Genomic DNA, 21,159 nt, shown 5'->3' with positions numbered 1-21,159 from the left:
TAAACAAACACACTGCAGGTCTGAACAAGAATACACACTGTTACACACCTTTAGTAGTGTGTTTGGAACAACACTACACACTGTTACACACCTGATAGATAATTTATAATCAATAGTGTATTAGATTATGATTATTGTATTGTATCATTTTGGATAATTGCATAAAGTATGATGTATTTGCTCAGAAGGGACAGTTAACTTCTGATATAAGATGTCCTTGCTCCCTGGCCTACTCTTTCTTACCCATGAAAGTTGTGGCTACAGTTTATATCCATGATGCCTTATAGCACAGACAACCTGCTACGAGATAAGCCTTCGCCCCTATTCATGTTGATATTACTGTATATTGTGGGGTGGGCTTAATGAAAGATAAACTGTCTGTTATATTGATGAACATTTTGTATTACCAGTAGAGAATATTTTGATGCTGTACCACCTTGTCTCTCCTGTGCAAATAATTAAGTAAACCTGATTATTATTTAAGACTGACTCTGTGTTACTTCTTTTTACGTAATCCTTTTTGAAAGCAAGTTATCAACACCTTTAGTAGTGTGTTTGGAACAACACTACACACTGTTACACACCTTTAGTAGTGTGTTTGGAACAACACTACACACTGTTACACACCTTTAGTAGTGTGTTTGGATACAAACTGTACAATAGATTAGCATAAAATAGGGCTGAAGTGGTTAATGTATGTTCTGTAATAATAATCTAAATCTAGAAAGTAACTAGTGAGGAGTAAAAAGTATGATATTTGCCCTTAAGGTGTAGTTAGTGCAGTAGAAGTCTAAAGATCTGTTTCATAGCAGGGTCGCTATGTAGCAAACCTCAGTTGCGTTTAATAATGCCACGGATCTGGGCTGAGTCTGACTGTTTGCTAAATGCAGAAATAAAAAAAGCATTTGCTTTTGTATGGACGAAAGAGATTGTTCCTGCATTACCTACATTCGTCTCTAGGTGGGCACCTACCCTACAGAACAGACTAATGCTAGTCATTTGCGACCTAAATCCTCTTGGCTTCAAAAAACAACTTTCCCTGTGGTCACTGCACATTGTACCAATATTCATAAAACAAATAGATTCACTATGTGTTACTAATAGGCTACAAAATTAACCACTTTGCAACTTTGCAAAAAAAACACCTCTTTCATTGTTTATCCCTTGAATGGTCCTTGTGGATGCTTTTATGTGGGGAGAACAAAACGTAAATTCAAAGATAGATTTTTAGAACATAAAACAGCAATTCGCACAAATTATCCCTATTACCCGATGGCTGTTCTGTTCATTACCATGAAAAAGGCCATGGCAGCCCCTCCTCTCTAATAGAAGTTATCCACTGTGACAGCAGAGGAGGTATAGCCTCGATCTCCAGGCTTTTAGTTTTTAGTTTTGCTCAAAAATAAACAAAAGATTGCTCCAAAGAGAAACCTTTTGGACTCTTAAAGTGACATTAATTGTTTCCAGGCTTAAACGATGAGGTTGATTACTTGCTGTTTCTCTGATGTCTGTTGTGATCACTGTGATCATGTTTGGGTTTACAGTGTAAATATTTACTACACACACTGTGAGTATATTTACTCTTGTTTTCCTTGTATGTTATTTTAATTGTTTATTTGGTGTTGGTCACTCTGGGTGTTGCTTTGTTTTCCTTTTTTATTTATTTTCATTTATTTGGGCAAATCATTTGTGCTAATTTGAGTTTTTGAATTTGATTGAAACATCACCCACGGCTGTATTTAAGTGACTGATTACAGACCCTGATGAAGACCTTTAGGTCAATGAGTTGGTCACTCATTTGTCTTGCTCTAAATACATTATATATATTTTTCACTTAAGACGGAGTGCCTTTGAATTATTTTCTTTGCAAGTGTCTCTATTTCACACTTTTTTTTGGCAAGCAGTACTTCTTTGGAAACCCTTTTCTGTTCAAGGATTCATATTATATTTAATGCTTTACAAGAAAACACTCTTTAAATGTGCAACATGAACATATTCTGTGATGTTCCATCTCATCACCACTAGGTGGCAGCAAAGCCTATTGGTTTGCTTGTAGATGGAGCTGTAAAATGAGGGGGAAATAATGATGGTTCATGTGATATGAGTTTATCATTCATACAGACAGACAGACAGACAGACAGACAGACAGTCTGTCTGTCTGTCTGTCTGTCTGTCTGTCTGTCTGCCTGTCTGTCTGTCTGTCTGTCTGTCTGTCTGTCTGTCACTAGGCCACTGGTATTCAGTTGAATGAGATAGAGCGAACTCAACCACACTAAGGTTATATTTCAATAAGCAGAGGTTAACCTTAGCAGCTGTCAAATGAATGAGACAGCAGATTTATGGAAAAAGTATAAACAGCTTTATTAAAATATGTCCAAGTGATAGAAGTATTTTAATACATAAGCATTAATAAAAGTTGATCAGTCAAGTTAAAGTAATGGAGTGGCTTGTTTTAAAATACTTAAGTATTCAAAAGTACAAATTACAAAGTATATTCTCTTTATAATATCAATGTATTATTGCATTACAAATATTTCCAGAAAAATATGTGGCCTTTAACTTGTAAGAGACTATTTCTATTATATTCTGGTATTGCTACTTTTACTTAATTAAAAGTATTTTAACTTTTAGTACTTCCACCACTGCCAGAATACATGCTACGGTACACGCTGATTGAAGGAGTTTCTCATCAGGCATCTAAACCCCCAGCGGACTCTCCACCACCATGAGGTCCATGTGTCTGATTCCAACACCAATAAAATGATGGAGAAAACTACAGACCAAACTCCAAACCGAAATGCAACCACACCGGCCTCTGTAACAGAGAGATCACATCAGATCAGACCACAGAGATCAAAGGGTTAGGGTTAGTTAGTTCCACTAGTGTTATAGGGTTAGGGTTAGTTAGTTCCACTAGTGTTATAGGGTTAGGGTTAGTTAGTTCCACTAGTGTTATAGGGTTAGGTTAGTTAGTTCCACTAGTGTTATAGGGTTAGGGTTAGTTAGTTCCACTAGTGTTATAGGGTTAGGGTTAGTTAGTTCCACTAGTGTTATAGGGTTAGGGTTAGTTAGTTCCACTAGTGTTATAGGGTTAGGGTTAGTTAGGTCCACTAGTGTTATAGGGTTAGGGTTAGTTAGTTCCACTAGTGTTATAGGGTTAGGGTTAGTTAGTTCCACTAGTGTTATAGGGTTAGGGTTAGTTAGTTCCACTAGTGTTATAGGGTTAGTTAGTTCCACTAGTGTTATAGGGTTAGGGTTAGTTAGTTCCACTAGTGTTATAGGGTTAGGGTTAGTTAGTTCCACTAGTGTTATAGGGTTAGGGTTAGTTAGTTCCACTAGTGTTATAGGGTTAGGGTTAGTTAGGTCCACTAGTGTTATAGGGTTAGGGTTAGTTAGTTCCACTAGTGTTATAGGGTTAGGGTTAGTTAGTTCCACTAGTGTTATAGGGTTAGGGTTAGTTAGTTCCACTAGTGTTATAGGGTTAGTTAGTTCCACTAGTGTTATAGGGTTAGGGTTAGTTAGTTCCACTAGTGTTATAGGGTTAGGGTTAGTTAGGTCCACTAGTGTTATAGGGTTAGTTAGTTCCACTAGTGTTATAGGGTTAGGGTTAGTTAGTTCCACTAGTGTTATAGGGTTAGGGTTAGTTAGGTCCACTAGTGTTATAGGGTTAGTTAGTTCCACTAGTGTTATAGGGTTAGTTAGTTCCACTAGTGTTATAGGGTTAGGGTTAGTTAGTTCCACTAGTGTTATAGGGTTAGGGTTAGTTAGGTCCACTAGTGTTATAGGGTTAGGGTTAGTTAGGTCCACTAGTGTTATAGGGTTAGGGTTAGTTAGGTCCACTAGTGTTATAGGGTTAGGGTTAGTTAGGTCCACTAGTGTTATAGGGTTAGGGTTAGTTAGTTCCACTAGTGTTATAGGGTTAGGGTTAGTTAGGTCCACTAGTGTTATAGGGTTAGGGTTAGTTAGGTCCACTAGTGTTATAGGGTTAGGGTTAGTTAGTTCCACTAGTGTTATAGGGTTAGGGTTAGTTAGGTCCACTAGTGTTATAGGGTTAGGTTAGTTAGTTCCACTAGTGTTATAGGGTTAGGGTTAGTTAGGTCCACTAGTGTTATAGGGTTAGGGTTAGTTAGTTCCACTAGTGTTATAGGGTTAGGGTTAGTTAGTTCCACTAGTGTTATAGGGTTAGGGTTAGTTAGGTCCACTAGTGTTATAGGGTTAGGGTTAGTTAGTTCCACTAGTGTTATAGGGTTAGGGTTAGTTAGGTCCACTAGTGTTATAGGGTTAGTTAGTTCCACTAGTGTTATAGGGTTAGGGTTAGTTAGTTCCACTAGTGTTATAGGGTTAGGGTTAGTTAGTTCCACTAGTGTTATAGGGTTAGGGTTAGTTAGTTCCACTAGTGTTATAGGGTTAGGGTTAGTTAGTTCCACTAGTGTTATAGGGTTAGGGTTAGTTAGGTCCACTAGTGTTATAGGGTTAGGGTTAGTTAGTTCCACTAGTGTTATAGGGTTAGGGTTAGTTAGTTCCACTAGTGTTATAGGGTTAGGGTTAGTTAGTTCCACTAGTGTTATAGGGTTAGTTAGTTCCACTAGTGTTATAGGGTTAGGGTTAGTTAGTTCCACTAGTGTTATAGGGTTAGGGTTAGTTAGGTCCACTAGTGTTATATGGTTAGTTAGTTCCACTAGTGTTATAGGGTTAGGGTTAGTTAGTTCCACTAGTGTTATAGGGTTAGGGTTAGTTAGGTCCACTAGTGTTATAGGGTTAGTTAGTTCCACTAGTGTTATAGGGTTAGTTAGTTCCACTAGTGTTATAGGGTTAGGGTTAGTTAGTTCCACTAGTGTTATAGGGTTAGGGTTAGTTAGGTCCACTAGTGTTATAGGGTTAGGGTTAGTTAGGTCCACTAGTGTTATAGGGTTAGGGTTAGTTAGGTCCACTAGTGTTATAGGGTTAGGGTTAGTTAGGTCCACTAGTGTTATAGGGTTAGGGTTAGTTAGTTCCACTAGTGTTATAGGGTTAGGGTTAGTTAGGTCCACTAGTGTTATAGGGTTAGGGTTAGTTAGGTCCACTAGTGTTATAGGGTTAGGGTTAGTTAGTTCCACTAGTGTTATAGGGTTAGGGTTAGTTAGGTCCACTAGTGTTATAGGGTTAGGTTAGTTAGTTCCACTAGTGTTATAGGGTTAGGGTTAGTTAGGTCCACTAGTGTTATAGGGTTAGGGTTAGTTAGTTCCACTAGTGTTATAGGGTTAGGGTTAGTTAGTTCCACTAGTGTTATAGGGTTAGGGTTAGTTAGGTCCACTAGTGTTATAGGGTTAGGGTTAGTTAGTTCCACTAGTGTTATAGGGTTAGGGTTAGTTAGTTCCACTAGTGTTATAGGGTTAGGGTTAGTTAGGTCCACTAGTGTTATAGGGTTAGGGTTAGTTAGTTCCACTAGTGTTATAGGGTTAGTTAGTTCCACTAGTGTTATAGGGTTAGGGTTAGTTAGTTCCACTAGTGTTATAGGGTTAGGGTTAGTTAGGTCCACTAGTGTTATAGGGTTAGTTAGTTCCACTAGTGTTATAGGGTTAGGGTTAGTTAGTTCCACTAGTGTTATAGGGTTAGGGTTAGTTAGGTCCACTAGTGTTATAGGGTTAGTTAGTTCCACTAGTGTTATAGGGTTAGTTAGTTCCACTAGTGTTATAGGGTTAGGGTTAGTTAGTTCCACTAGTGTTATAGGGTTAGGGTTAGTTAGGTCCACTAGTGTTATAGGGTTAGGGTTAGTTAGGTCCACTAGTGTTATAGGGTTAGGGTTAGTTAGGTCCACTAGTGTTATAGGGTTAGGGTTAGTTAGGTCCACTAGTGTTATAGGGTTAGGGTTAGTTAGTTCCACTAGTGTTATAGGGTTAGGGTTAGTTAGGTCCACTAGTGTAATAGGGTTAGGGTTAGTTAGGTCCACTAGTGTTATAGGGTTAGGGTTAGTTAGTTCCACTAGTGTTATAGGGTTAGGGTTAGTTAGGTCCACTAGTGTTATAGGGTTAGGTTAGTTAGTTCCACTAGTGTTATAGGGTTAGGGTTAGTTAGGTCCACTAGTGTTATAGGGTTAGGGTTAGTTAGTTCCACTAGTGTTATAGGGTTAGGGTTAGTTAGTTCCACTAGTGTTATAGGGTTAGGGTTAGTTAGGTCCACTAGTGTTATAGGGTTAGGGTTAGTTAGTTCCACTAGTGTTATAGGGTTAGGGTTAGTTAGTTCCACTAGTGTTATAGGGTTAGGGTTAGTTAGGTCCACTAGTGTTATAGGGTTAGGGTTAGTTAGTTCCACTAGTGTTATAGGGTTAGGGTTAGTTAGGTCCACTAGTGTTATAGGGTTAGTTAGTTCCACTAGTGTTATAGGGTTAGGGTTGGTTTAATCTGAGTTCCCAGAAGTTTTTCGCCTCGCATACAAACGGGAGCGGCGAGGAACTTCTGGGCCAGAGCCCTGGTATTTGTGGGCGGGATGTAACTTACGCTCAGAATCTGAGTGGACACGCCTCTTACCGGTCTGAGAGCTGTGCAACTCGTCTAAAAAGTCCGACGAGAGGCAAACAGCAGTACACAACAATGGCGGCCGCAATTTCTCAAGGGGAAATTGCTTCCTGTCGCTCCTATTTACATGTAACACCCACTGCATGTGGATCCCGCCCCCTTTTCTTCATTGGCTGTTGATTTGAATCAGAACTCAGTGGCCGCGCCCCTGTTGTTCAGGCTTTGAGCCTAAGCCTCCCAGACTAGGGTTAGTTAGTTCCACTAGTGTTATAGGGTCAGGGTTAGTTAGTTCCACTAGTGTTATAGGGTTAGGGTTAGTTAGTTCCACTAGTGTTATAGGGTTAGGGTTAGTTAGTTCCACTAGTGTTATAGGGTTAGGGTTAGTTAGTTCCACTCACGGAGTGAACTTCCATTTCTATGCTGATGATACCCAGCTGTATCTTTCAGTAGCTCCAGACGACCCCTGCGCTCTAGACCCATTGTTGACCTGTCTGTCCAGTATAAAATGCTGGATGAGTGAGAACTTTCTTAAGCTAAATGAGGATAAAACAGAAGTTCTCATAATTGGCTCCAGTGAGCAGAGAGAATCAATAACAAGTAGACTTGGTAACCTGGCTGTAGAAAGTAACACCACAGTAAAGAACCTGGGGGTGATTATCGATTCTGAATTGAATTTCAATACACACATTAATCATGTCACCAAGATTGCTTTCTTTCATCTTAGAAATATTGCGCGAATTAGAGACTATCTGTCGTTAGACGATGCAAAGACGCTGATCCACGCTTTTGTTTTCTCTCGGCTTGATTACTGCAACGCACTCTACTCTGGCCTGCCAAAGAAAACAACTGACAGATTACAACTTGTTCAAAATGCGGCAGCCAGAATTTTAACTAAAACCAGGATGAGAGAACATATCACTCCAGTTCTTGCTTCACTACACTGGCTCCCGGTTGTTTTTAGGATTGATTTTAAAATTCTTTTAATAGTTTATAAAGCTCTAAATGGTCTGGCACCTACCTACCTCTCTGACTGCCTAGAGAGATATGTTCCAAACCGGGCCCTCAGGTCTTCAAGTGCTGACCTGCTCGAGGTGCCTACAATGACATATAAAAAATACGGTGAAGCAGCATTCTGCTTTTACGGACCGACAGTGTGGAATAAACTCCCATTACACCTAAGACAGGCAGCCTCTGTCGATAGCTTTAAAGCACAGCTCAAGACCTATTACTTCACTCTTGCTTTTAGCTGATTCTTTGGTTGATTTTTAATTCCTCACTGTATTCCCTATTTTAATGTTGTTTTATGCCTTTGCTTTTGCTTGCTTTTATTTTATTTTATTTTATCTTTGTTTGCTTTATTGTTAAATTGGTTCTAACTGTAATTGTATTATTGCTCTGTAAAGCACTTTGAGCTGCATTTCATGTCATGAAAGGTGCTATACAAATAAAGTTTATTATTATTATTATTACTAGTGTATACAATGTCCAATTGGGTCAGAAAAGTAGCCAGCCGGGTGCGCACGCACGTGCGTGTGCACGTCTTTATGTCTTTATTCTTGACATAAAATACGTTGTCAGGTGGGTTTCCAATGTCATCCAATGAGAGAGTCCACATTCCTCAGCTTCAATTGTTCAAATGTTCCAGTTTCAATGTTGTCTTCTCATTTCTTTGTGTCATCACTATCAATTTCACTTGTTTATGCTGTATGAACTCTCTCTGCTGATTGGATGAAATTGGTATCCTGACTTGAACATACATTTTCTGTTTATTAAAGAGCTGGAGAGACACATGGAACTCCTGTTACTGAACACACACTCTATAGTATAATGATTAATATCACAATATAGATCTATTTAACACTGTTACTGAACACACACTCTATAGTATAATGATTAATATCACAATATAGAGCTATTTAACACTGTTACTGAACACACACTCTATAGTAATGATTACTATCACAATATAGAGCTATTTAACACTGTTACTGAACACACACTCTATAGTAATGATTAATATCACAATATAGAGCTATTTAACACTGTTACTGAACACACACTCTATAGTAATGATTACTATCACAATATAGAGCTAAAGAAAATCACATACTGTACCTTTATATTTGCCTTCAGCAAGGAAAGGTACAGACACCAGTAATACTGAAACAAAACAAAAAATCCCTGTAAAAAAAGAAAGAGGGGGGGTGGGAGTAAAAGAAAATATAGTAAGAATAGATTCTGGACATGAGTTCCATTTGTAATAGTTATAAAATAATTATTCCCCAAAAAACGTTGATATTAAGAATATATATATCAAATATGTAATGTATATGTAGCATTTTAAATCAGCTACTCAATTCAATTCAATTCAATTCAATTCAATTTTATTAAAGTGTCAAATCACAACAAGTTGTCTCAAGACACTTTACATGTAGAGAAGAGACCCGACATCCCACCCTGAGCAAGCCATTTTGCGACAGTGGCAACGAAAAACTCCCTCTTAACTGGAAGAAACGTCAGGCAGACCCTAGGCTCTAGGGTCTGCCTGACGTAATGCCTTTACTGTAATGTGTAGTCGATACAAAGACTATTATCTCACTACGTATCCAGTCCCGTCTCTCTCTCTCATAGTGTGCAGTGAGAACAGACACTATCTGTTCGTAGGTCTCGTTTCCGGTCCACTTGTGGCTCCAGTGGCTCCATTCAGGTTGAAAAGTTTGGATCCAGCACATGTTCGGACCCGGGTGACTCTTTAGAACTCTTCTTCCTTCCTGACCGAGGTGATGTAGCAGTCTGGACTTCTTCTGCTTCTCCGGACATCTCTGTGAGTCCAGAGACATGCTGAACTCACTGATCCACATCTCCTCACAGCACTGTGAGTCCAGAGACATGCTGAACTCACTGATCCACATCTCCTCACAGCGCTGTGAGTCCAGATACATGCTGAACTCACTGATCCACATCTCCTCACAGCTCTGTGAGTCCAGATACATGCTGAACTCACTGATCCACATCTCCTCACAGCTCTGTGAGTCCAGAGACATGCTGAACTCACTGATCCACATCTCCTCACAGCTCTGTGAGTCCAGATACATGCTGAACTCACTGATCCACATCTCCCAGGACAGAACCACAGGGGAGTGGTGTCTGTCCAGGAACGGATCAGGAGGACCGAACAGTGGCATGATGGTTCAAACCCTGATGCTTCCAACACCGGATGTACAGCAGAACGCACCGGACCGAGCAGGGTCTACTTCTCCAATAGTGTAAGGCTATTAGTAGCCTATACTATTCTATTAGCCTATCAGAAGCTGCTGGTGAAATGAATGTCATTCAGTGGGTTTGGCCTGTTCACAGAAAACCGGTATTTCCATAAGTTTCGTTTTCCTCTCTCTAATGGCTCTGTGACCTAATCTGTCAAGACAGATTCATATGTTATTATTATTATTATTATTATTATTATTATTATTATTATTATTATTATTATTATGTTAATAATAATAATAATTATTATTATTATTATTATAATAATAATAATTATTATTATTATTATTATAATAATAATAATAATAATAATAATAATAATAATAATAATAATAATAATAATAATATATTTTATTATTATTAGTAGTATTATCATTATCACCAGAACCTAACCCATAGACCACATCACCTCAGTCCTGCTCACCAGATAGCATTGAACCTGGGTCACAGGTTCAAAGTGATGACCTGGGGGTGACAGGGTCGTCACCCCCAGGTCCAGTACTTTGTCCTGGGGACCTGGTGGTCCTCAGGACAAAGTACTGGACCTGAGGGGACAGGGTCTGGTGGTCCTCAGGACAAAGTACTGGACCTGAGGGGACAGGGTCTGGTGGTCCTCAGGACAAAGAACTGGACCTGATGGGGACAGGGTCTACTCCCTTTGAAACTCACTCCCAGCTCACATAAACACCATAGAGGTTAGGGTTAGGCAATAACCCCACACACACACACACACACACACACACACACACACACACACACACACACACACACACACACACACACACACACACAGAGAGAGAGAGAGAGAGAGAGAGAGAGAGAGAGAGAGAGAGAGAGAGAGAGAGAGAGAGAGAGAGAGAGAGAGACAAACACACAGAGAGAGAAAGAGAGAGAGAGAGAGAGAGAGAGAGAGAGAGGGGGGAGAGAGAGAGAGAGAGAGAGTCATACATCATGTTCCAGATAGTTCCAGAGCAGTAGAACCAGTCTTCACACCGATACTGTGTGTGTGTGTGTGTGTGTGTGTGTGTGTGTGTGTGTGTGTGTGTGTGTGTGTGTGTGTGTGTGTGTGTGTGTGTGTGTGTGTGTGTGTGTGTGTGTGTGTGTGTGTGTGTGCGCAGTGCGTGTGTAAACGAGAGAGAGATGGGCCCCAACAAGTATCACCATAAAACACACATACCAACCAACACACACACACACACACACACACACACACACACACACACACACACACACACACACACACACACACACACACACACACACACACACACACACACACACACACACACACACACACACACACACACACACTCACACACACACTTACACACTTGCTTGCTTTGAGTGCAGGATTTAAGAGAGAGAGAGGTAAGACATTTTGAAGTGTTTTATACGTATAATGTTTTTTGTTTGTTTGTTAATTGTGTTTTATTCCACACATAGCTGTGCCCTAAAGCATAGATAATCTATCTGGGGTCTACATTAGAAAAAAATACATATCTTTTTTAAAACATACTTTTGAAAATCAAAACATGAAGAATTAAAAAACTATACATTCAACTTTATAGTGGTCTAAGTGTAAGGTAGCTTTATGCCTTGTCTTGAGCCTGTAAGGCAAGCACTTCATGTCCTGATTATAAAGCTTAAAACTATTATTTATACATGTTATGTTATTTAACAAAACACAGACAACTTTCAAATCATGCAGATCTTTCATAATTCTCTTGTTTAAATGATTGTATTTTTGGTTGTAACTTGATGGTAAGCTGCAGTGGTGTAAAGTAAGTACATTTACTCGAGGTATTTTTTTTTACTTTACTTGAGTATTTCTCCACTACATCTCAGAGGCAAATATTGTACTTTTTACTGCAGTATAATTATTTAAAAAATGTAGTTACTAGTTACTAGATGTAGATTTTGATTATTATTACAAAACATACATTAACCACAGATCTACAAGCCCACAATGCGTCGCGATGCGACATATTGTGAGCTTGTGAGCTACGTTGCAGTATTAATACTTTTACTCAAGTTCATTTTGAATTCACGACTTTTTTACTTGTAACTTCAATTCAAAAATATGTAAAAATACAATAAAAACAACTGACTGACCCACGCTTCACTTCAAAGACTAAACTCATTATATTTTAAATAGTTGTCTTTCATTCAGTGAATCCAGCACTGATCTACATTAATATGACACATAACTATATTTATCACTACAGTAAAGAGTCTTAATGTCACTGATATTAACACGATGCGTTAGTTTATAAACAATACAGGCTATAGCTCATAGAACATGATGAACATGTAGCTCCTTAAAATAAATAAAACCTGATAATATTAACTCATTAAGACCCAGAACACATCTGTGTCATTTTTACATTTCTGTGGCTATTCAAAAATATTTACAACTTCAATTGTAAATATTTCTACATTGCAGTATTAATACTTTTACTCAAGTAAATTTTGAATTCCAGACTTTTTTTTACTTAATACTTTTACTTAAAGTTTTTTAAAAAGTGAGTTATTTCTTCCACCTCTGGTAAACTGATAAACTGTGAGCCTTGTAGATCAGATGATAAACTGTGAGCCTTACAGAAACATTCTAAAGGTAAAATAATTACCCCAGGTTGTCACTCAGCTGGTCTCTGAATGGACGTACAGCTCGGCCGTACGGCGGTGCCGCGCGCCGGAAAGCCAGCAGATCTACAAGCTCAGCGCGCGCCGCGCCGTGGCGCGCGCTGAGCTTGTAGATCTGGTGAGTTTTTCAGCGCGCCACACCGCCGTACTGTGAAGTGTAAACCCTCTGATAGACCACAACCTGTTTGATCCGAATGATCACTTTGTTCACAGACTGAGCCTTTAATACCGTGAGTTACTCTGTTTATTATCACTAGATTAATTCATCCTTTAATTCATCCTGTTTAAAGGATCAATCATCAATGTTTAGAGTTTTAATAGGTTTTCTCTCTCTTTTCGTCTCAGAGTTAAAACCATGATGTCTGCTTTAAATGAGTTAATTACATTTATTCTGTCTGGTTGGTTTAAATTAGTTTAATTTGAGTTTAATTTGATTTAAATGAGTTTAATTTTAGTTTAATTTGATTTAAATGAGTTTAATTTGATTTAAATTAGTTTAATTTGATGTCTGGTTGGTTAAATAATAATAATAATAATTATTATTTATTCTGACTGGTTGGTTTAAATGAGTTTAATTTGAGTTTAATTTGATTTAAATTAGTTTAATTTGATGTCTGGTTGGTTAAATAATAATAATAATAATAATAATTATTATAATTATTATTTATTCTGTCTGGTTGGTTTAAATTAGTTTAATTTAATTACATTTATTGTCTTGAGGGTGTTTTTCTCCTGAATGAGAAGTATTTTATTTATTTATTGTCTTGTTGGTTTAATAGAGTTTTATCTGCTTTAAAATGAGTTTATTTGATGGAGGACTTCTGTGATGAGAGGTGTTTTAATTATAGGACTATTAATGATTTAAATCATGTAGATTATGTTAAGTGACATTAAGTTAGAGTTAGTAAAGGAGTGTTTGTGTTGAAGCTTTAAATCTGATCACAAACACTAGTTTGTATGAAAGCAGCTTTTCTGTCAACATGTTGGATGTTTTCTATGTTTAGTGACACATGTTACCAGATTAATATCCTCCTGCATCTCTGTCATTTTTACATTTCTTTGGCTATTCAAAAAATAGCAGATCTACAAGCTCATAGCCAGCACCGAGTGCTTCACTATGAGCTTGTAGATCTGCTATATATTTATATATATATATATTTTTTTAAATCATGAACATTTTTGCAAATCTTTGAATATATATATATATATATATATTTTTTTTTAAAGCGAACATTTGTAACTCAAATCTTTGCTTCTGGGGGGATTCTACAAATGTTTTCTAAATCAACAGTTTTTTTAAGATGTATGTTGCTACTTATGTTGCTACGTCCTGTAACTTTTTCATGTCAAGGATCCCCAAAATGACATATTTGTCCGTGGACCCCCATCTAAAAATATGTTGTTCCAGGGGACCAACCAGAAGCAAATATTGGAGTTAAAAATGCCCATTAAAAAAAAAAATATATATATATATATATATATATACAGTTTTTTTTTTTTTTGTGATTTGCACACATTGTCAAGATTTTTCAATAATAGCAGATCTACAAGCTCGTGGGGCGGCACTCGGTGCTGAGCTTGTAGATCTGCTATTTTTGAATAGCCAAAGAAATGTAAAAATGACACAGATGTGTTCCCGGTCTTATATCAGTGACATTAAGACTCTTTACTGTAGTGATAAATATAGTTATGTGTCATATTAAATGTACATCAGTGCTGGACTGAATGAATTAAAATATAATGAGTTTAAATATAATGAGTTTAAATATAATGAGTTTAAATATAATTAGTTTTGGTAATGAAGTGAAGGCACTCAGATCAATTTTTACTTAATTATGGCTACTTTACTAGAGAACAAACCTTTAATTTATTATGTTTCTATATGTCTAGAGAACAAACCTTTAATTTATTATGTTTCTATATGTCTAGAGAACAAACCTTTTAATTTATTATGTTTCTATATGTCTAGAAAACAAAGGTTTCACCTATAGTGTCACATAGTTGTTCTCTAGGCCAGGGTTTGTCACAGTGGGTGCCGTGGCACCCCAGGGTGCTGTGACACAGGTCCAGGGTGCCGTGGCACCCCAGGGTGCTGTGACACAGGTCCAGGGTGCAGCAGAATACTGTGTTAACATGGTGATGTTAACATGGTGATAACATGGTGATGTGTGATAACATGGTGATGTGTGATAACATGGTGATGTGTGATAACATGGTGATGTTCATCATGTGATAACATGGTGATGTTCATCATGTGATAACATGGTGATGTTCATCATTAACATGGTGATAACATGGTGATGTTCATCATTAACATGGTGATAACATGGTGATGTTCATCATGTGGTAACATGGTGATGTTCATCATTAACATGGTGATAACATGGTGATGTTCATCATTAACATGGTGATAACATGGTGATGTTCATCATTAACATGGTGATAACATGGTGATGTTCATCATTAACATGGTGATAACATGGTGATGTTCATCATTAACATGGTGATAACATGGTGATGTTCATCATTAACATGGTGATAACATGGTGATGTTCATCATTAACATGGTGATAACATGGTGATGTTCATCATTAACATGGTGATAACATGGTGATGTTCATCATTAACATGGTGATAACATGGTGATGTTCATCATTAACATGGTGATAACATGGTGATGTTCATCATTAACATTGTGGTAACATGGTGATGTTCATCATTAACATTGTGATAACATGGTGATGTTCATCATGTGATAACATGGTGATGTTCATCATGTGATAACATGGTGATGTTCATCATGTGATAACATGGTGATGTTCATCATTAACATGGTGATAACATGGTGATGTTCATCATTAACATGGTGATAACATGGTGATGTTCATCATTAACATTGTGGTAACATGGTGATGTTCATCATTAACATTGTGATAACATGGTGATGTTCATCATGTGATAACATGGTGATGTTCATCATGTGATAACATGGTGATGTTCATCATTAACATGGTGATAACATGGTGATGTTCATCATTAACATGGTGATAACATGGTGATGTTCATCATTAACATTGTGGTAACATGGTGATGTTCATCATTAACATTGTGATAACATGGTGATGTTCATCATTAACATGGTGATAACATGGTGATGTTCATCATTAACATCTCTTCAGTTTAAACACTTGGTAAAACAGAGCTGAGTTGCACCGTACTTGGTGCGTTTCTTTTTTCAGGCTGCACCAGAATCAGAATCAGAATCAGTTTTATTGTCACATCACAGGTTTACAAGGTAAAAAAGTGGGTGAAATTCTTTTTTGTACATCGTTCCCATCGCAACGTTAGTTTCCATAGAAAGAAGAGGGGGGGGGGGGAGAAGAAGAGGGGTGGGGGGTAAGTGGGAAGGAGATCAAAACAAGAGAGCAACAGAAGGCCAGACAAGTTATCTACATATTTACAAAGTACCTGAGATAATAAAAAAACTAAACTAAGGTGCCTGAGCATAGCAGCAATGTATTGTATAATGCATGTTATACTTATACTGTGCATGATAGACAATGGACGTTAAGGTGCTTAGAGGAAAAGGAGCACAATAAAAAAAAACAAATCTATTCGCCAAAAATCTCTGTCATGTTAAGATTTCTTTGGCAATTAAAAAAATAGCAGATCTACAAGCTCATAGCGCGGCATAGAGTGACGCACTATGAGCCTGTAGATCGTGAAAATGTGTGCAAATCTTTGAATATAAATATTATAATTTTTAAGCGAACATTTGTAACTCAAATCTTTGCTTCTGGTGGATTCTACAAATGTCTTCTAAATCCTAACAGGTTTTTTTTTAAACTTACGTTGCTATAATATCAGTGGTTCTTTTTTCATGTCAAGGACCCCCAACATGATATGTATTTGGCTGGGGACCCCCATCTCAAAATATGTTGTTCCAGGGACCCCCAGAAGCAAAGATTTTAGTTAAAATGTTCGCATATATATATATATATATATATATATATATATATATATATATATATATATATATATATATATGAATGTATTCAAAGATTTACACACATTTCCACGATTTTTCAAATAATTATATCTATTGTATTATCTACAAGCAGATCTACAAGCTCATAGGGTGGCTTGTAGATCTGCTATTTTTGAATAGCCAAAGAAATGTTAAAATGACACGAATGCGTTCCCGGTCTCGATGGGTTAAGAGGATTGATTGAATACTTAATTAGACATAAATATAAAACATTAAGGATACAAGGAGAACACAACAACACACCAGAGGTGTTAACAAAACCTTTAGGTCAACAGTGAATATATCAATGTGTGAGGGATCCCCAAATCCTATATGTGTTAATGTAACTCTGAGAGTGTACACATGGAACCAAATGGACCCTTATGGGTCCATTTGGTTCCATCTGTACACTCTCAGAGTTACAGACCTGTCTGTCTGTCTGTCTGCCTGTCTGTCTGCTGTGTGTCAGGCTGCTGTGGTTGATGGACGTTCAGGAATGATAAACCTGTTTCTGTCTCTCTCTCACACACACACACACACACACACACACACACACACACACACACACACACACACACACACACACACACACACACACACACACACACACACACACACACACACACACACACACACACACACACACACACACACACACACACACACACACACACACACACACACACACACTCCATGTTGTTCTGAGCAGTGTTGAGTTTTCTGTACTTTAATATACTGTGTTAAGTTGTGTTGCGTTGTTCATTTTTATTCATTTAGACATTTTAATGTAGTTTTAATCAGTCTTTTGAATAACATTTCATTTAGTTTGAGTCATAGTTTAGTCCTTTGGAATGTGTTGCTTTTACTCTAGTTTTAGGTGACTAAATTGAATATGATTTTAGTCAACTAAATCTACAGTTGATTTAGATTACTATAATGTATGTTGGCCTTTATGGTGTCTTAATGGCTTGGTCTATGATTTACACTTAGCTGTGTGTGTGTGTGTGTGTGTGTGTGTGTGTGTGTGTGTGTGTGTGTGTGTGTGTGTGTGTGTGTGTGTGTGTGTGTGTGTGTGTGTGTGTGTGTGTGTGTGTGTGTGACCTTGGTCTTGTTGTAGTTTTCAACTTGAGCTTCCCCCAAAATCTGCCAAATATTCTGTAGACTCTGTTTCTTCTACCCTTGGGGGGTGTTTAAGTTAAGTGTGTGTGACTGAGGGGGGTGTTTAAGTTAAGTGTGTGTGACTGAGGGGAGACTGCATGTCTCTCTGCTGTGGACCAGTCTGTCTCTCTCTGTGTTCAAACATGTTGCCATAGAGACGACTGCATTGTTGTCTTTACTCTGAAAGAGAGGTGGCAGGTTTTACCATCTAAACTTAAAGGGATAGTTCATCCTATATGTATGAGTCACCTCATGGAGACGTGAATTCATGGATAGTTTTTTGTTTTTGTCTCATTTTTAAGCCAATAATTTGATGACCAGCGGTTCCGGTAGGCAGCGCTTCCGGTAGGAGACACAAAGGAGACTCTTTGTGTCTCCTACCGGAACCGCCACCGCTCATCAAATTATTGGCCAAATTGTGGGAAAATAGCAGATCTACAAGCTCTGAGCTTGTAGATCTACTAATTTTTACAATATATCAGTGGAACTGAGTCAAAGTAAATGTAACGCCTCAACTCCTACAATTCCAAATGATTGTCAGGGTGGGGGGTCCCCAGTTCAAGTATGATTATTTTGGGGGTCCCCAGTTCAAATATGATTATTCTGGGGGGTCCCCTGTTCAAGTATGATTATTTTTGGGGTCACGGCCTGTAAAGGTTGAGAACCACTGCAGTTGTTTTTCAACTCTTTTCAGATCAAGGTCCATTATTTATTGGGCATTTGAGCCACAGAACCGTTTGATGACATTTAGACTCTCAGAATATGTTGTTGTCGTTGGATAAGATTTTGTCCACAGTTCCATCCATGATGTATTGATGTTGGTTCCATAGGAGAGATGACAGGCAAACGTTGATCACAATAACAGTTATTTAATGAAGTAATGCAGATGTTTAACAATAATTGAATTTTACACTCTCAAGAGTTAAAGATCCAATAAGGGTCCATTTGGTTACCAACTCTCCATAATTTAGCTGGGGACCACCTGGAACCCCCTCGAGGACCACTGTATGAACAAACTGAATATATGTATATATCCAATCATTTTCTAAAACATTTAATTCATTCCAAATCTTTTCCAGGTCTGGAAAACAGTTTTTATGACTCATGTCATGGCCGTGTGCAGTCAGTGTTGTATTGGTGGTGATTTTGTTAGTGGGTGTGACGCTGTTTTAATGACGTCACACATGTGGCTTAACTCTCTACACTACAGGTCACACAATGGACACTTAGTATCTATAGACTCATTCCTATGTTCATTATATTCCTACTGTATGTTCATTCATGCTGCTGTGACACCCGGCTGTGTGTGTGTGTGTGTGTGTGTGTGTGTGTGTGTGTGTGTGTGTGTGTGTGTGTGTGTGTGTGTGTGTGTGTGTGTGTGTGTGTGTGTGTGTGTGTGTGTGTGTGTGTGTGTGTGTGTGTGTGTGTGTGTGTGTGTGTGTGTGTGTGTGTGTGTGTGCGCTCCTGCTCAAAAAAAGGGGGTTGTTACCGCACGGTGTGTTACCGTGTCCCATGACCGATGCATCCCTGACCGCGTGGCCCTTGTATATAAATGTACTTTGTAACTGGCTTGTTTTCCTATTGACTTCCTGCACTGGCCGTGTGTATGTGGTTTAGTACAAGGCGTTCTCCTACTTGTGTTTACGTGAACATGAATACATATTTCACGTGTGTGTGCATGTGTGTGTGTGTGTTTGTAAAATGGCTGCTAGGAGCATTTCTCAACATCCAGGCGTTAATGTCTTAATGCAGTAAGACCAGTTTGCACAACACAACTATGACTCACTGTGTGTGTGTGTGTGTGTGTGTGTGTGTGTGTGTGTGTGTGTGTGTGTGTGTGTGTGTGTGTGTGTGTGTGTGTGTGTGTGTGTGTGTGTGTGTGTGTGTGTGTGTGTGTGTGTGTGTGTGTGTGTGTGTGTGTGTGTGTGTGTGTGTGTGTGTGTGTGTGTGTGTGTGTGTGTGTGTGTGTGTGAAACCAGTCAGACTTCATACCAGCTCTGCTAACCTTGACTGACTGTCGTTCATCAATGACTGTCGCTTTTCATTGGCGACGTGTCACTGTGTCAGAGGTGGAACAAGTACTCACATTTGTTACTTATTAAGTAAAAGTATCAATACTGCAATATAGAAAAATGTACTTGAGTAAAAGTATTGGTTTCAAATTGTACTTAAATTACCAAAAGTAGAAAGTACTCATTATGCAGAATGTCCCATTTCACAAGTTTCAAATTTCACAAGTCTTCGCATGCCGCGCGACGCTTTGTGAGCTTGTAGATCTGCTATTTTAAAATGGCCTAAATGTATGTAGGGCTGAAGTGGTTAATGTATGTTTTGCAATAATAATAAATGGTAAATAGTGCATTTATATAGCGCTTTTATCCAAAGCGCTTTACATTGATTGTGCATTACATTCACACATTCACACACCGATGGAGGAGGAAACCATCGGCAAGGCACCAACCTGCTCATCAGGAGTAATTAGGGGTTCAGTAACTTGCTCAAGGACACTTCTACAGTAACTCTGAGCGCCCCAGCCCGGGATCGAACCGGGAACCTTGCGATTTCCAGTTCACTCTGCCCGGCCACTACCGCCGCCTAGTTACTTTGTAGATAATACAAATCTACAAAGTAACTAAAGCTTTCAAATAATTGTAGTGGAGTAAAAGTATAATATTTGCCTCTGAGATGTAGTGGAGTAGAAGTAAAAGTACAGAAATTTGGAAACACTCCATTAAAGGAAAAATTTATCAAAAGTGTACTTAAGTACAGTACTTGAGTAAATGTACTTAGTTTCTTTACACGTGTGTGTGTGTGTGTGTGGGGGGGGGGGGCTGTCCCTACTAACCTGACCCGTGACCTGTTTGTCACTTTCATTTGGTCCAAAAAAAAACATCGGTTTCCAAGATGCTAACAACTTCCAGTGAACATTTCTCATTGACTGTCAGGGGTCTTCAACGTTTTTGCAGGACAAGGACCCCTTAGCTGAGAGAGAGATGAAGCAGGGACCCCTTAGCTGAGAGAGAGATGAAGCAGGGACCCCTTAGCTGAGAGAGAGATGAAGCAGGGACCCCTTAGCTGAGAGAGAGATGAAGCAGGGACCCCTTAGCTGAGAGAGAGATGAAGCAGGGACCCCTTAGCTGAGAGAGAGATGAAGCAGGGACCCCTTAGCTGAGAGAGAGATGAAGCAGGGACCCCTTAGCTGAGAGAGAGATGAAGACGATAAAAAAATATGTTTCCAAATGTATGGAGTGTCTTTGTCAACATATCTTCTTGTTTTCTTAATAGTTGATGTGTTTCACATTTAATTTGCCACTTTAACGAGTTACCCATAATGTTAACACAGCAGAGGGTAGACAGCAGACAGACAAGTTGTCGCATTTCAGTGACATCACTGTCTTTACGAGCGCCGAGCGCCGACCAGTGGCGTACCCACTGTAGAGGCAGGACAGGCGGTCACCTGCCCAACTAAGATCTCGCCTCCCCTAAAAAAAACAAATAACCCGAGAAGGTGTCAATGCGTGCTTAATGTCTTCAAAGTCACGCATCCAACAAGCTTTGAACTGAGCAGATTGG

At 38.6% G+C, this 21,159-nt stretch overlaps 1 protein-coding gene and 1 long non-coding RNA gene across 7 annotated transcripts in view; one reads left to right on the top strand and one right to left on the bottom strand.

The window, feature by feature from the left end:
- Window positions 1-2,485: 2,485 nt before the first annotated feature.
- On the bottom strand, window positions 2,486-9,303 carry LOC308098983. Its single transcript, XR_013934342.1, has 3 exons — window positions 9,094-9,303; window positions 8,610-8,675; window positions 2,486-2,815 (listed from the first exon to the last, which is right to left on the bottom strand). It is a non-coding gene; the product is annotated as an uncharacterized lncRNA (long non-coding RNA).
- Window positions 9,304-11,031: 1,728 nt separating this feature from the next.
- LOC308098963 (oxysterol-binding protein-related protein 7-like) overlaps window positions 11,032-21,159 on the top strand; it is a 55,597-nt gene continuing 45,469 nt past the window's right edge. For 5 of the 6 annotated variants that reach the window (XR_013934338.1, XR_013934339.1, XM_080447444.1 and 2 more), the window contains exon 1: window positions 12,609-12,631. The gene's annotated coding sequence lies outside the window, so the exon portion shown is untranslated. Of the gene's footprint in view, window positions 11,127-12,608; window positions 12,632-21,159 lie in introns of those variants that run through there. The other variant, XM_080447441.1, reaches the window with a different exon arrangement.

This window comes from Gymnoscopelus braueri (genome assembly GCF_963280865.1).
Source record: "Gymnoscopelus braueri genome assembly, chromosome: 13".
Classification (NCBI taxonomy): Eukaryota; Metazoa; Chordata; class Actinopteri; order Myctophiformes; family Myctophidae; genus Gymnoscopelus; species Gymnoscopelus braueri.
Note: the sequence above shows the minus strand (reverse complement) of the source record. Positions and strands in the feature narration are given on the sequence as shown.